Source organism: Cornus florida, unplaced genomic scaffold, assembly GCF_030987335.1.
Source record: "Cornus florida cultivar Cherokee Brave unplaced genomic scaffold, ASM3098733v1 CherokeeBrave_3.0.0_Hap2_Chr05, whole genome shotgun sequence".
NCBI classification, from domain to species: Eukaryota; Viridiplantae; Streptophyta; class Magnoliopsida; order Cornales; family Cornaceae; genus Cornus; species Cornus florida.
Window position 1 is genome coordinate 46,319,762 of NW_026775575.1, and position 13,378 is coordinate 46,333,139.

Genomic DNA, 13,378 nt, shown 5'->3' on the forward strand with positions numbered 1-13,378 from the left:
AAGGCGTTCGGGTGAGCCACTCCGGATAGGAAGGGTGGCCCAACCGCAATGAAAACATTACGAATTTGGATGGGGGAGAATGTAACAAGGGTCATTTGTCCCACATCAGATTCAGATGGGAAAGTGATTGAATATAAATAGGTGGATATGTAGTATTACCCAACAGTTTGAGCTTTTAGGTAAATAAGTAAGCGCCCACCCGTTACACTAGAGATGAATCTCATTCCAAATTTCCATTCCCGCCCAAAAATCTGTTTGAAATCGTTCCGTTTCATGAAATTTTTTGTCAACCCTAATATATATAGTTAACCTATTTTAACAATATATAATAGTATGTGAGGGAAATTTAATAAATTTATAATATATTTAGGGCGGGGCAACCATTCTCCAAAACCCGTCCCCATTTACATAGTCGGTTCTCCAAAATCACTCCCAAACGGGCTCCACCGGGGTGGGAATTTTTGTCATCCCTAAGTGAAGCTGAAAATTTAGACATTAACATTGATTATGTCAAAAAATTACCTAAAATAAAAAATATGAAAATTTCAATATTAATTGATCATTAATATATGACCAATGATAGAGAAATCGAAGGTTTCTATCGAAGAAAGCATTGAACCTGACGTGGCCCAGACAATTTCATTACGCGTAAGACATATTAGACAATTTCATTACGCACTAACTCCTTTTTCTCTATCTTCTTCTTCATTTCTCCCTCCTATTCTTCATCAATTCTTCTTATCTATCTTTTCTCTCGATATCTAGTTGTCAAATTTCTCCTTTATAATAAACCCCAAGAGATTAATTATTGTCTGAGACTGGATCCAAGCGTTTGGATAGAACGTATACACATATCTAGAGTATTCTAGAGAGAAGACCCAAAATTCATGTAAGATTATACCTCCAAACGAGGGAACGAATATAAATATCTTCTTATCCTCACTTTTTTTTTAAAGATCACATACTCTTCTCTTCTTGTCATTTAGAATTCTGATTCAGAAATCTTTCTAGTCCTAGATGAAAAATATGCAAAAGTTTATTTTTTATTTATTTATTTATTTTTTTTAACGATAAGTAAATATGCACAAAAGTTATCATTACAAGACACATTAATCTCTTACCAAATGAAAATATATTTAGAGAAGAAGAAGGAAAAAAAAAAAAACTGATAGAGTGAAGAGAAACAAGTGAATCTTTTCAAAGTTTCTGTTTGATTTTCATGGATACAAAAATTGAAGGACAGAAACAATAGTTGTAGCTTTTTTTTCTTTCTTTTTTCTTTTTTTTTTTTTCTTTTTTTTTGGTTTTGTGCCTTTTGTATTGGCAAAACATGAAGAAATTTTAATTTTTTTTCATTTTCAATTTTGCAAAATCAAAAAGAAAAAGACAAAACCAGAATCGATTGAGATAAGATTGAATAGAGAAGAAAAACCAAGAATTAGCGAAAGCGAGGAGAGAGAAACGAATTTATACTTTTAGGAAATAATTTGACGTGGCCGAGCCAAGTTAAGCTCGGCCTCTCATTCGGTTGTTTGATTTGATTCTCATATCATTTTTCTTAATATATTTATAATTTTATTTTTTTTGTTAAGTAAGTTTATGTATTATATAATTAAAAGAAAAATGACAGAAACAATGGGGCATACCCCATTGCACAGAGCAGGCCAAAACTACAACCTACCATAAAACAATTTCAAACCCAAAAGGAATAAGAAGAAAACAAAGAGTACTACCCAATAAACCAGGCCCATATGACCCAAATTTTGAATTGGCACCAACCGTAGATAAGAGATTTGAATATCAATGAAATCTAAAAGTTTCGCAATGGCTAGGAGAAGGAAAATAATGGGTTATGGTGGGCCGGTTCAAAAAAGAAGGGGAGATTCCAATCCTTTGCGATCGATTCAGCAGAGGGGCGTGAGCATTTTTTTGATAGAGAAGAGTCGAAATCTAACACTATCCACAATAACTTGTTGGAAACGGAGGCATTAGAAACATAAATTTTGGATAAGGTTTGGAATAAATTCCGCTAATAATTTTTTGCGGATCTCTAGCGAGCGCATTTCTCTCCGCAAGGAGATGAACGTGGTATATTTACTTTCTCAAATCCGTTTCCGGGTGAATGAGAAATTAGTTTCAAAGTGTGGTGTTTTGATAAGCCTAAATGTGTATGCAAAATGTGGGAAGTGTTAGTCCCACATGGAAAAAATGTTGAAACTAATTGAATTTAAATAAGCCAAATTTGGGCTTGGGCTTAATTGTAAAGTCCAATTATTCTTTTTACTAAATAGAATCTTGGATTGGGCCTTTAATTTTGGGCTGGGCTTATTTAAATGGGTGGTTAGTTTTTGAATTTAAATTAAAAGTTAGTTTTTTTTTTTTTTTTTTTTTTTTTCCAAAGGGTTGCATCTATTTCTAAATGGTTGCATCTGTTTTTCAAAGACTTGCATCTGTTTCTAAAGGGTTGCAACTCAAAACCAACAGGCATAACTATTCATGTGAACCATTGTAACCTATTGGAGTGGATGTGTCTATTGGTGAACAGACACCATGTGAACCATTGCAACCTATTGGAGCGGATGTGTCTATTGGTGAACAGACACCATATGAACCATTTCAACTAATTGGAGTGGATGTGTCCAGTGTGAAGAGACACATATAAATGGTTGTGTACAATGATGAAAAGACACACCCAATCCGAAAAGGCACATTAATTAAAAACTACTTTTTAGTTTTTTCCAAAGGGCTGCACTTAATCTGAAAAGGCACCTTGTTACCTATAAATACCCCTCTTTAGATCATTTGCAAATCATTTATTTTTCAATTTCTTCTATCTCCCTCTCTAGACTTGAACCCAACCCAAGTGGGTTCAAACCATAGGTTAAGTGGTCCGAACCACTTAGACCCTAATCCAATTTCATCAAGCCATATTAACATTGGTCCGATCCATTCAGTTCAGATTGCACTCAATTCAGCATTTATATAGTATATAGATGCATTTTTGAGTCAAAGAGAGTATTATACGGAGAAGGTTCGCTGTATCTACAAGTTTGTAGTGCTGCTACTGGTGGATATAGACCGTTGTATCCTAGGAGATAGACGACACTGAGTCCGTTAGCACCATAGCGGGGCGAATCTGTCTTAAGGACATAGTATTAAATACTAGCCTCGGTCCAGGTTCTTTATTTATTATTATTATTTTATTTTTTATTTTGCATATTTAATTAAATATAGAGTGGCATATTTAATTAATGATTTGTTAGCATATTGTTAATTATCTCATGACATATTAGTATAAGATTCGTTATATCTTAAATGTCACATGAAACATAGATTTACCAACAATCTTAAGACAGACTGTTCCTTGCGTAGAATTTATTATATGCTTCTATTTCAGATATAAAAAGTAGAGATTATACTAATAATTGAGATATAATAAAATAATGTTATATACATTATTATATGATAATATGCTAAATATTAATGTGTTCAATATTATATGAAATTAAAGCATGTTATATAAGTAGAATATTGAATTTTTCATATAATTCAATATTGATTGAATTATTTTAATTTTTTAATATGATGTAGTATATTATATTATCTTAAATTTGTATCAAAAAGAGATCGAAAAGGGTACTTCGTTAGTTTTATCAATGATTGCATAAGATACTATTATGTATATTTGCTACGAAGCAAATATAAAACCTTAGAAATGTTTTAAACATTACAAAAATGAGGTTCAGAATCAACTTAGCAAAAAGATCAAAACACTTGTGCTAATATTTGTTCATAACATAATATCATGATGAATGCTATATTGATAAATTCTGGTTTAACTCAGAATTTGTAGCGGGAAGTTTTGTTTTCCGCAAATTATGTTCTCAATAAAATACCTTAAACTAATGTGACACCATATGAATTATGGAAAGGTCGAATATCTTCCTATAAATTCTCAAAAGTGTGGGGGTGTCTAACTAAGGTTGCAGTTCATACTCCTAAGAAAGTTAAAGTAGGACCTAAAATATGGCAACCTTGTGGGTGAGTGTGCCGTGGGCGAGTGCAAGAGGCACTGATAGGCTACCACACTGGGCGAACTACAGGTGTACAGTCCCACATCACTTAGGGAAGGAAAATGTGAAGTGCTTTTATATGATAATGTTATCTCCAATTGGTATGAGGCCTTCTGGAATAAAACTCAAGAATAAAATCATGTTGGCTCGGGCCCAAAGCGGATAATATCATACCATGTGGTGGAGTGAATCGTTACATAAAACATTTGATAGGTTATGCTCATAGCAATATTGCATATCATTTTCTTGTGCATACAATGAAAATAAGGATGAGCTTAAACATAGCAAGAGGGCTTGAACGTCTAAATCTTTTGGTCTTGATTTTCTAGCATGTTTATTGGAGAATAAGCCATAAATCTTTTTTCTTAAATTAATTATGTGATATAATTAATCATGTGATAGAATATGAAACTATATTGTTATGCAAGTTCAATATTGTTTTTATAGATGTTTACTTTTATTTGATACTATACTATTGAACTATGTAGTTGAATTACTTAATGTGCATAATTCAAATTTACAACATAATTTATTTAATATGTGATATTATTGAATTTGTATGAATTCATGACTGATTTGTGTATGTAATAGAACAAACAAAAATTGATTAGTCCAACTATGCCAATTCTCCCGATAGTCAAAGGAAAAAGATTTATACTAGTGTTTAAGACACGTATAGCTATAAATACGCTGAATAAGAGAAGATTTTCCAATAACTCGAAAGAGTTTAATGGTTTATGGATACACTAACCAAGTACACCGAGACAAGCTAGTTAACTCTAATGTACAATTTAGCTAAAAACTAAAATGTTATTGAGTTGCAAACTAGTTAGCTTAGCTATAAGCTAAAATGATTAATGGGGTGCACAGAACCTGTGGTACCCCTCGGATCCGAGACACGGGTTGATCAGGCCCAGGCCCAAACCCGAGGGAATATCAAACAATTAAAGTATTTTAAACGAACATAGATTACAAAAAAAAAATGATTTAAGAAATAAAAGAATAAGCGGAAAAAACTATAAAAGAAATCCTCAATATTAAAACCTTAAAATATTATTAACTTAAAATCCTACAATCCAAAATCTTCAATCTTTTAACAACTCAGGAATCCATCTCCAGTGGACCCCTAATATAAAAATCCCAAACTGAATCAAAATAAAATTGAAGATAAAATCCAAGTCGAACATCTGGAAAGAGATCCTACCTCGTCGGAAGAATGAGTGACCGTCTTTGCTCCACACGAACAAGCTCAAGCCTGAAACTGACGTACACTTATAAAATAGGAGTGGGTCAGGCCCACGAACAAGTTCTATCCTACTGCAATCCAAGCAGAGACCCGATACGCATGTACATACTAAATAGTTCAACAATAGCTAATAGTCCGTACATAAATATATATCCACACTACTGGACCCTCGCTAGACTATGAAGAGGGTCTCAACCTGAATAGAAGGCATCACACAAATCGCACCTGAGTGGGTATGAGTACCTAAGCCTAAACAGGGTATACCTCAATCCCCACAGTCAACTACACATCCAACTGCATATAGGCATCCTAACCGTTGACTCTGAGACTCAAGCTCATGTCACGGTACCATAAAAATATATTTAAACTCCAATTCCATCCATCCACAAGAAATCCATTAAGTCGTTCGGCGTAGTCAACCGCACCGACTTACATACATATAAGGAGGATTTATTTAATAACCCGTACCCTTATTCCAAATAGGTAGAACTTAGCAACTTGTGCTGTCCAAACCTAGTATGTCACCGTCCCATACCGGTACATACAATCCCATCCGTCCAGTCCAATAGTTGATAAAGCATATACAAGTACATAACAATATCAACGAGTCCATATCAAGCATATCAGAATGTATTAACAACCGTTCTTGAATACTCCCAACAAATTGATTAACATTGGAAACATAAATATCAATATTAATTACTCTATTCCACACATTTAAATAATTTATAAATGCCAAAACCAACAATTCCAACCTAACCATGTTAGAATAGATTAACCATCACACTTTAACAAATCCAACCATTGATTAAGTACTAACAGTATCAGTGTCAAAACCCACAGTTCCAAACTAAGCACATAAGGTATACTAGAAAAACATGCTTAATTAATCCAACAATAAGCCATTACCTGATCACCCACAGGATTGTGTCTGTAAATATAAGTTTATTCCCGGTATCCATAATTAACAGAGCCTAAACAAATGTTATAATATTTATTTCCATGGCATGCATAATAAATCTAGACAATTTATCATACTGTTAAGTTCCTATCCAACAAAATTGACGAGTTAAATGTTAAGTTTAATCATCAATTAATCTTTAGCAAAAATACAGATTTCTTGTATGTATGTATATTCTAAGAATTTGCAATTAGCAGTGCACAAACTCTCACAGGAAATTTTCCATTATAATCTAGAAGTTAGAAACTCCAAATCCACACAAGTCTACAAGACATTCGTAATTAACTCCATGTAATCCTAATGATTAATGCTCTGTGTCCAATTCTATGTTAATCTGACCTTTGAATATTTATATTTACTCTGGACCACTCCTAAACCATCCATTACAGTATTCATTCTCCACTAAAACATAGGAAAACAATCACTATGAAGCTTAATCACTGGAAAGTGGAAAAAACAAACAACAGAACCAAAAAACCCACGTAGAAACAACCTGGAGCCGGCTCCAGAATATTGGAGCCGCCTCCAATGGCCTTGGAGCTGGCTCCTAGACCATTGGAGCCGCCTCCAATCCAAGGAGAGCCGGCTCCAATCCAATAGGAGCCGGCTCTCTCCCTCCTCTTCTTCGTGTTCTCCTCTCCAGTCGTCGTTTACGCCTCCGACACTTCACAGTATAGGTTTTCAGAGAGTTTAACTTAATCCTAGAAGATTCCAACTCTTAATTCAGTCCTTATCATGCTACTAATATGGATTAAACCAAAAATTAAACAAGAAAGTTCAAAGTTAACCAGTTTAACAATTTTAAAACAAATTCAGTTCAGTTAAACTCTAAACATGAAACAGATAACGTTTTTATTTTTAAACATGTAATTCATCCTGGAACTATTGAGTATGCAAAGAACACGAGTATAAGGGAGAGAGTAAGGTTAGAACTTGCCTTTGAGATCTTTGTCCAAAAATCTCTACGCCGTCTCTAAAGTTCTGACGAAAACCAACGTGAACACTCTCTGTTCTTCCTTTGTCTCCACAGTCGTATACTTGGTTTTGTTATGTTTCTCAAACCCTAACCAAACATCTAACATATATTTATAGGATTTTACTAAACCCTAAATTAATTCAAGCCCCAACTGAAATCCTAACCGGCCCATCCAACATACTGAGAAACCTACGACGGCTTACAAACTGATTAAAAATAAAACCCTACTTATTAAATCAAGACAATTACCAATTTAACCCTAATTATTAAATCAAGACAATTACCAATTTAAATTTACAATAAAGAATTAAATATAACACCATTACAATTAAACACATAACTAAACAATTAACTTAAATAATCACAATTATCACAATTAATGTAAATAAGTCACATAATTAATTAAACCAAAGAAAACAAATAAACCAACTAATTAATTCAAATAACACAAATAAGTCAAGTAAATCAAATAATTAAGAAGTCAATTAAAACATAATTCAAAACAATTAATGAACCAAAAACAATTAATGAACAGAAAACAATTAAACAAAATATCGAGACTATCCTTTTGAAAATTAGGGGTATTATAGAACCTAAGAGGAAGATGAAAAACTATTAGTTGGTTCTAGCTCTTAACTTGACAGTAAAAAACATGAGGGTGATGAGTAGCCATTTTAGCCATAAGCTATTTGAGCTATACACCATATCTGTTCATATAGGAGGGAATAATACTACTTGTAAAGTAGTAGTTTTTGAAGAATATTATTCAAAATAAATTACTCTACTACCAAGGTAGAGTACTTAGATAAGTGTGTACTAAACCTATGAACTATTAGAATTGATAGCTAAACATACTTAACTTCAAGCTAGCAGCAATAGCTGAAAAGTTGGTGCTCATCATAACCTAGTAGTGAGATATGAAAAGAGTGTACTTAATCTAAGCTAGTAATGATAGCTAAGAACTCACTTTTAACTAGTAATGATAATGATAACTGAGAAGTGAGTGCTTATTCTATGGTAATTGTATCCAAAGCTTAAATAATAAGATAATCATTTGCTTAAATGATTGAGTTATGTGATGTGTGACACATGAAAGGTTTTAACATGTTAAAATGACTGACTTTACATGAACTTAAACATGAATAACTCAATTCATAAATACAATAGATGTAAAAGTAAATATTAATTAAAGTCCATTGTAATTAATATCTCTAGCATTAATTCACAGTGACGTCTGTGACATATTATAAGAACAAGTTAGAGATACATGCTTGTTAAGAAGTGAATATAGAACCTTGGAAAGATAAATGAGGTGAAATATTTAATATATGGTATTTCAAGAGTTGGAAAATCATAAGAAATATATCATATATAAAATTTCAGGATTATCCCAAAGTTATGGGGGGATATTGTCCATAGATGAAATTTACTATGAGTTACCTCACCAGATAAGAAATATTTATAAATGTAGGGTTCTTAATCCTAAGAGATTTTGGATAGAACCAAAAATCATTTATAGTATTATAACAATAGTGCATGTTGTTTCCTACAAGTAAAATATTATGGAACAACTAGAAGAGTTCTTTTTCCAGCGGAAGAACTGAGTTATTTGTTCTAGTTGAAGAGTAAAGTGTGCAAGCTTATAAGTCCTTGAGTAGATTAAAGCTGGTACTAAGACAATGACATAAATGTGATGTATAAGTCATTGTATGCCTTAAAAAAAATAATAATAATATTGCTAACAAAAAAAAAAAAAAAAAAACAATTTTAGGGCACAAAGTGTACAGTTGCTCTCACCTGGAGTAATCTCTACAGAGTGTAATATTTCTAAACATAACCTTGTGGCCACATATAAAATTGAGGGTTGTACTACTGAGCAATTGTACAAATCATCGAGGGGAATGGGATTAAAAGCCGAAAGCTAACGAGTCACCTTAATGGAAACCCAACCTAGTTGACTGGAGATCCCAAGATCTAGGTTCAAAGGGACAACAGAAAATTCTGAGTGACTCACCAGAAGCACTGGGAAGATATAAATCTTTTGCCCATTTCTATGATGAGACAGTGCTACCTACAACGAGGATTAGGATAAGCTACACTTTTAATGACTCTTATACCTTGAAAATTCAAGTGGGGTATAGTAGGATACTCTTAATAAAAAGTCACCTATATGAGTGTGAAGTGGGGTCGCTTCTATGAGAACTATAAAGGCTAAGTTTTCTGGAGCACTCATTGAATACCAAGAGTTATTCAGGGCCAAAATGAACAACAATGAGAACCAACTTTGTGAGGAAAGGTGCTGTGTGTTTGTTATTGTCTTGGTTTACACAAACGGCTGAACAGTTCAAGACATCGCGTTCACTGGTTAGCCAGTAAATCCGATAGCAATACACTAGGGAAGGTTCAAAGCCAAAAGCTACCTATTCTGATGCAGTAACTTTCCAACTATACTCTTTCTAGTGTCGGCACGATCATCTTTTGCATTTTACGCAAATTTCCATTAATGTGGAGATTGTTGGAAACTGGGGCATTAAAAACATAAACTTTGGATGAGGTTTGGAATAGATTCCGCTAATAATTTTTTGCGGATCTCTAGACGAGCGCATTTCTCTCCGCAAGGAGATGAACGTGGTATATTTACTTTCTCAAATCCGTTTCCGGGTGAATGAGAAATTAGCTCCAAAGTGTGGTGTTTTGATAAGCCGAAATGGGTATGCAAAATGTGGGAAGTGTTAGTCCCACATGGAAAAAATGTTGAAACTAATTGAATTTAAATAAGCCAAATTTGGGCTTGGGCTTGAGCTTGGGCTTAATTGTAAAGTCCAATTATTCTTTTTACTAAATAGAATCTTGGATTGGGCCTTTAATTTTGGGCTGGGCTTATTTAAATGGATGGTTAGTTTTTGAATTTAAATTAAAAGTTAGTTTTTTTTCCAAAGGGTTGTATCTATTTCTAAAGGGTTACATCTATTTTTCAAATAGTTGCATCTGTTTCTAAAGGGTTGCAACTCAAAACCAACAAACATAACTATTCATGTGAACCATTGTAACCTATTAGAGTGGATGTGTCTATTGGTGAACAGACACCATGTGAACCATTGCAACCTATTGGAGTGGATGTGTCTATTGGTGAACAGACACCATGTGAACCATTGCAACTAATTGGAGTGGATGTGTCCAGTGTGAAGAGACACGTATAAATGGTTGTGTCTAATAATAAAAAGACACACCCAATCCGAAAAGGCACATTAATTAAAACTACTTTTTATTTTTTCCTAAGGGCTGCACGCAATCCGAAAAGGCACCTTGTTGCCTATAAATACCCCCATTTGGATCATTTGCAAATCATTCATTTTTCAATGTCTTCTATCTCCCTCTCTAGACTTGAACCCAACCCAACCCAAGTGGGTTCAAACCATAGGTTAAGTAGTCCGAACCACTTAGACCCTAATCCAATTTTATCGAGCCATATTAAGTTTGGTCCGAACCATTTAGTTTGGATTGCACCCAATTCAGCATTTATATAGTATAGATGCATTTTTGAGTCAGAGAGAGTATTACACGGAAAATGTTCGATGTATCCACGAGTTTGTAGTGCTGCTACTGGTGGATGTAGACCGTTGTATCCTAGGAGATAGACACCACTAAGTTCGTTAGCACCATAGCGGGGCGAATTTGTTTTAAGGACATAGTATTAAATACTAGCCTCGGTCCAGGTTCTTTATTTATTATTATTATTTTATTTCTTTATTTTGCATATTTAATTAAATATAGAGTTGCATATTTAATTAATGATTTCTTAGCATATTGTTAATTATCTCATGACATATTAGTATAAGATTTGTTATATCTTAAATGTCACATGAAGTATAGATTTACCAACATAACCTTCACTGTGTTCATCGGAGGAGCAGCTTTATTTCGAAAAATCCGGTTGTTTCTCTCCCTCCACAAATGGTACACAAACTTGCCAAGGTAAGCTTCCATGTTGACATCCTTGAGAATTTCAATTTTTGTTTCCAATTTGATGAAGCCCATATCAAGAAATAATTCAATGAATTTGGGTTCGTATAGAACCCAGATTTGTGCTTTAGACTTTACCAAATTTCTCTTGTATAAGAGCATTTTTTTTTGGAAGGATCATGACTTTCAGTTGCCTTCACACATAAAATGCAAGCATTTGGTTTCATTTTTGTCAAACGGTATATTTCTGTGAATGATTCGTTGTGTATTTCTTCTTCTCCAATATGGAGGATATATAACAAAGTAATTTACAGGAAACTTCCTAAACTAAAGAATCCTAAAAAATAAATTACAATATATCGGTCAACTATCCTAATTATAACAATTAATTACCAAATCAATTTAGGAGAATTTACATAAATATATTAGGAAATACAGCTCATGCTGACACTCCCCCTTAAGTTGGAGCATAGACATTTATCATGCTCAACTTGCTAATTGCACCATGGAACGCCCTTCCTGAAACTACCTTCTTGAGTACATCAACCAACTGAACAAATGAAAATTGTTTAACTTTTCAATCAAGATTCTTTTTAATAAAATCAATTTCAACATGTTTTATACGGTCATGTTGAACCGGATTATGTGCAATTTCAATGGCTACCTTGTTATCACAATGTAGACTTATCAGTTTCTCATAATCAATCTCCAAATCTTGTAATACATGTTTGACCCATAACAATTCGCACACACCATAAGCCATACCTCGGAATTCAGTTTCCGTACTTGATTTAGAAACCACCTTTTGCTTCTTGCTTTTCTAAGTGACAAAATTACCTTCTATAAAAGTAAAGTAACTCGATGTGGACCTCCTATTAATCTGACTCCTTGCCCAATCAGAATTTGTATATGACCCCATTCTTAGAGAATAACAATCCCCTTCTTGGTGCACTATTCAAATACTTCAAGATCCAATACACTGCATTCATATGTTCTTCACTCAGTGCATGCATGAACTAGCTCACCACACTTACTATATAGGCTATGTCCAGCCTTGTGTGTGACAAATAAATTAGTCTCCCAACTAACCATTGATAACGTCCCTTGTCAGTTCGGAACTAATCCACAAACTCTCTAAGATTGTGATTCATCTCTATAGGTGTATCCATAGTTTTGCAGGCTAACATTCCAGTTTTAGTTAAAAGATCTAGCACATATTTCCATTGTGATAGGGAAATTTTAGCCTTTGACCTTGAGACCTCAATTCCTAAGAAGTACTTGAGTTGACTGAGATATTTCATTTCAAATTTTGCTGCTAGGTACTCATGTAATGCTTTTCTCTCACCTGGATCATCTCCTGTCAACACCATATCATCTACATATACAATCAATGCCATTACCTTCCCCAATTTGTGTTTTATAAACAAAGTGTGATCTGAATTACTTTGCTTATAGCCAAATTCCTTCATTGTGGAAGAGAAACTTCCGAACTAAGCCCGGGTGACTGCTTCAGACCATACAATGCCTTTTTCAATTTACATACTTCAATTCTATACGAGGATTTGCGTTTAGCTCTAAGGGGTAACTCTATGTAGACTTCTTCCTCTAAATCTCCATTAAGGAAATGGTGGGATTAAGCCGCGGTTCACCAAAAAGTTTGCAAAAGAGATGTTGGACTAAGATGAGTGTGGCCAAGTTTTACATTTATAATTTGACACTACTACCTTTCACTAAAAATATAGTTAGGGTGAGTATGGATTGTCCCAAGGGATTGGTGGGTTGTATTAGGTTGTGGAATCGATATTAGGGTTAGTAGGTTGAGTGATCAAAAGATTGGTTGGTGATTGAATTATACTAAGATGCAATTTAAACTAAAGTAAATAATTAAATGTAATGGAGAGAAAATAAGAGAGAGAGATCTTGGGATTTAGAGATCACCACTAAGCATAACTTTTCTACACCCTTAATAAATGATTAATTAGGGGGAAAACATGTGTTGCAACATTAGTGTGTGTGTGTGTGGTTGTTTCAACAAGCATGGATGACTAATTAAGCATATATAGTCCAAGCAACATGGTAGATAGCACATTATATCAAACTAAGCCATTAATCATTTCTTTAAGCTCACAATCTAAACACATCACAAGGTTAGACACATA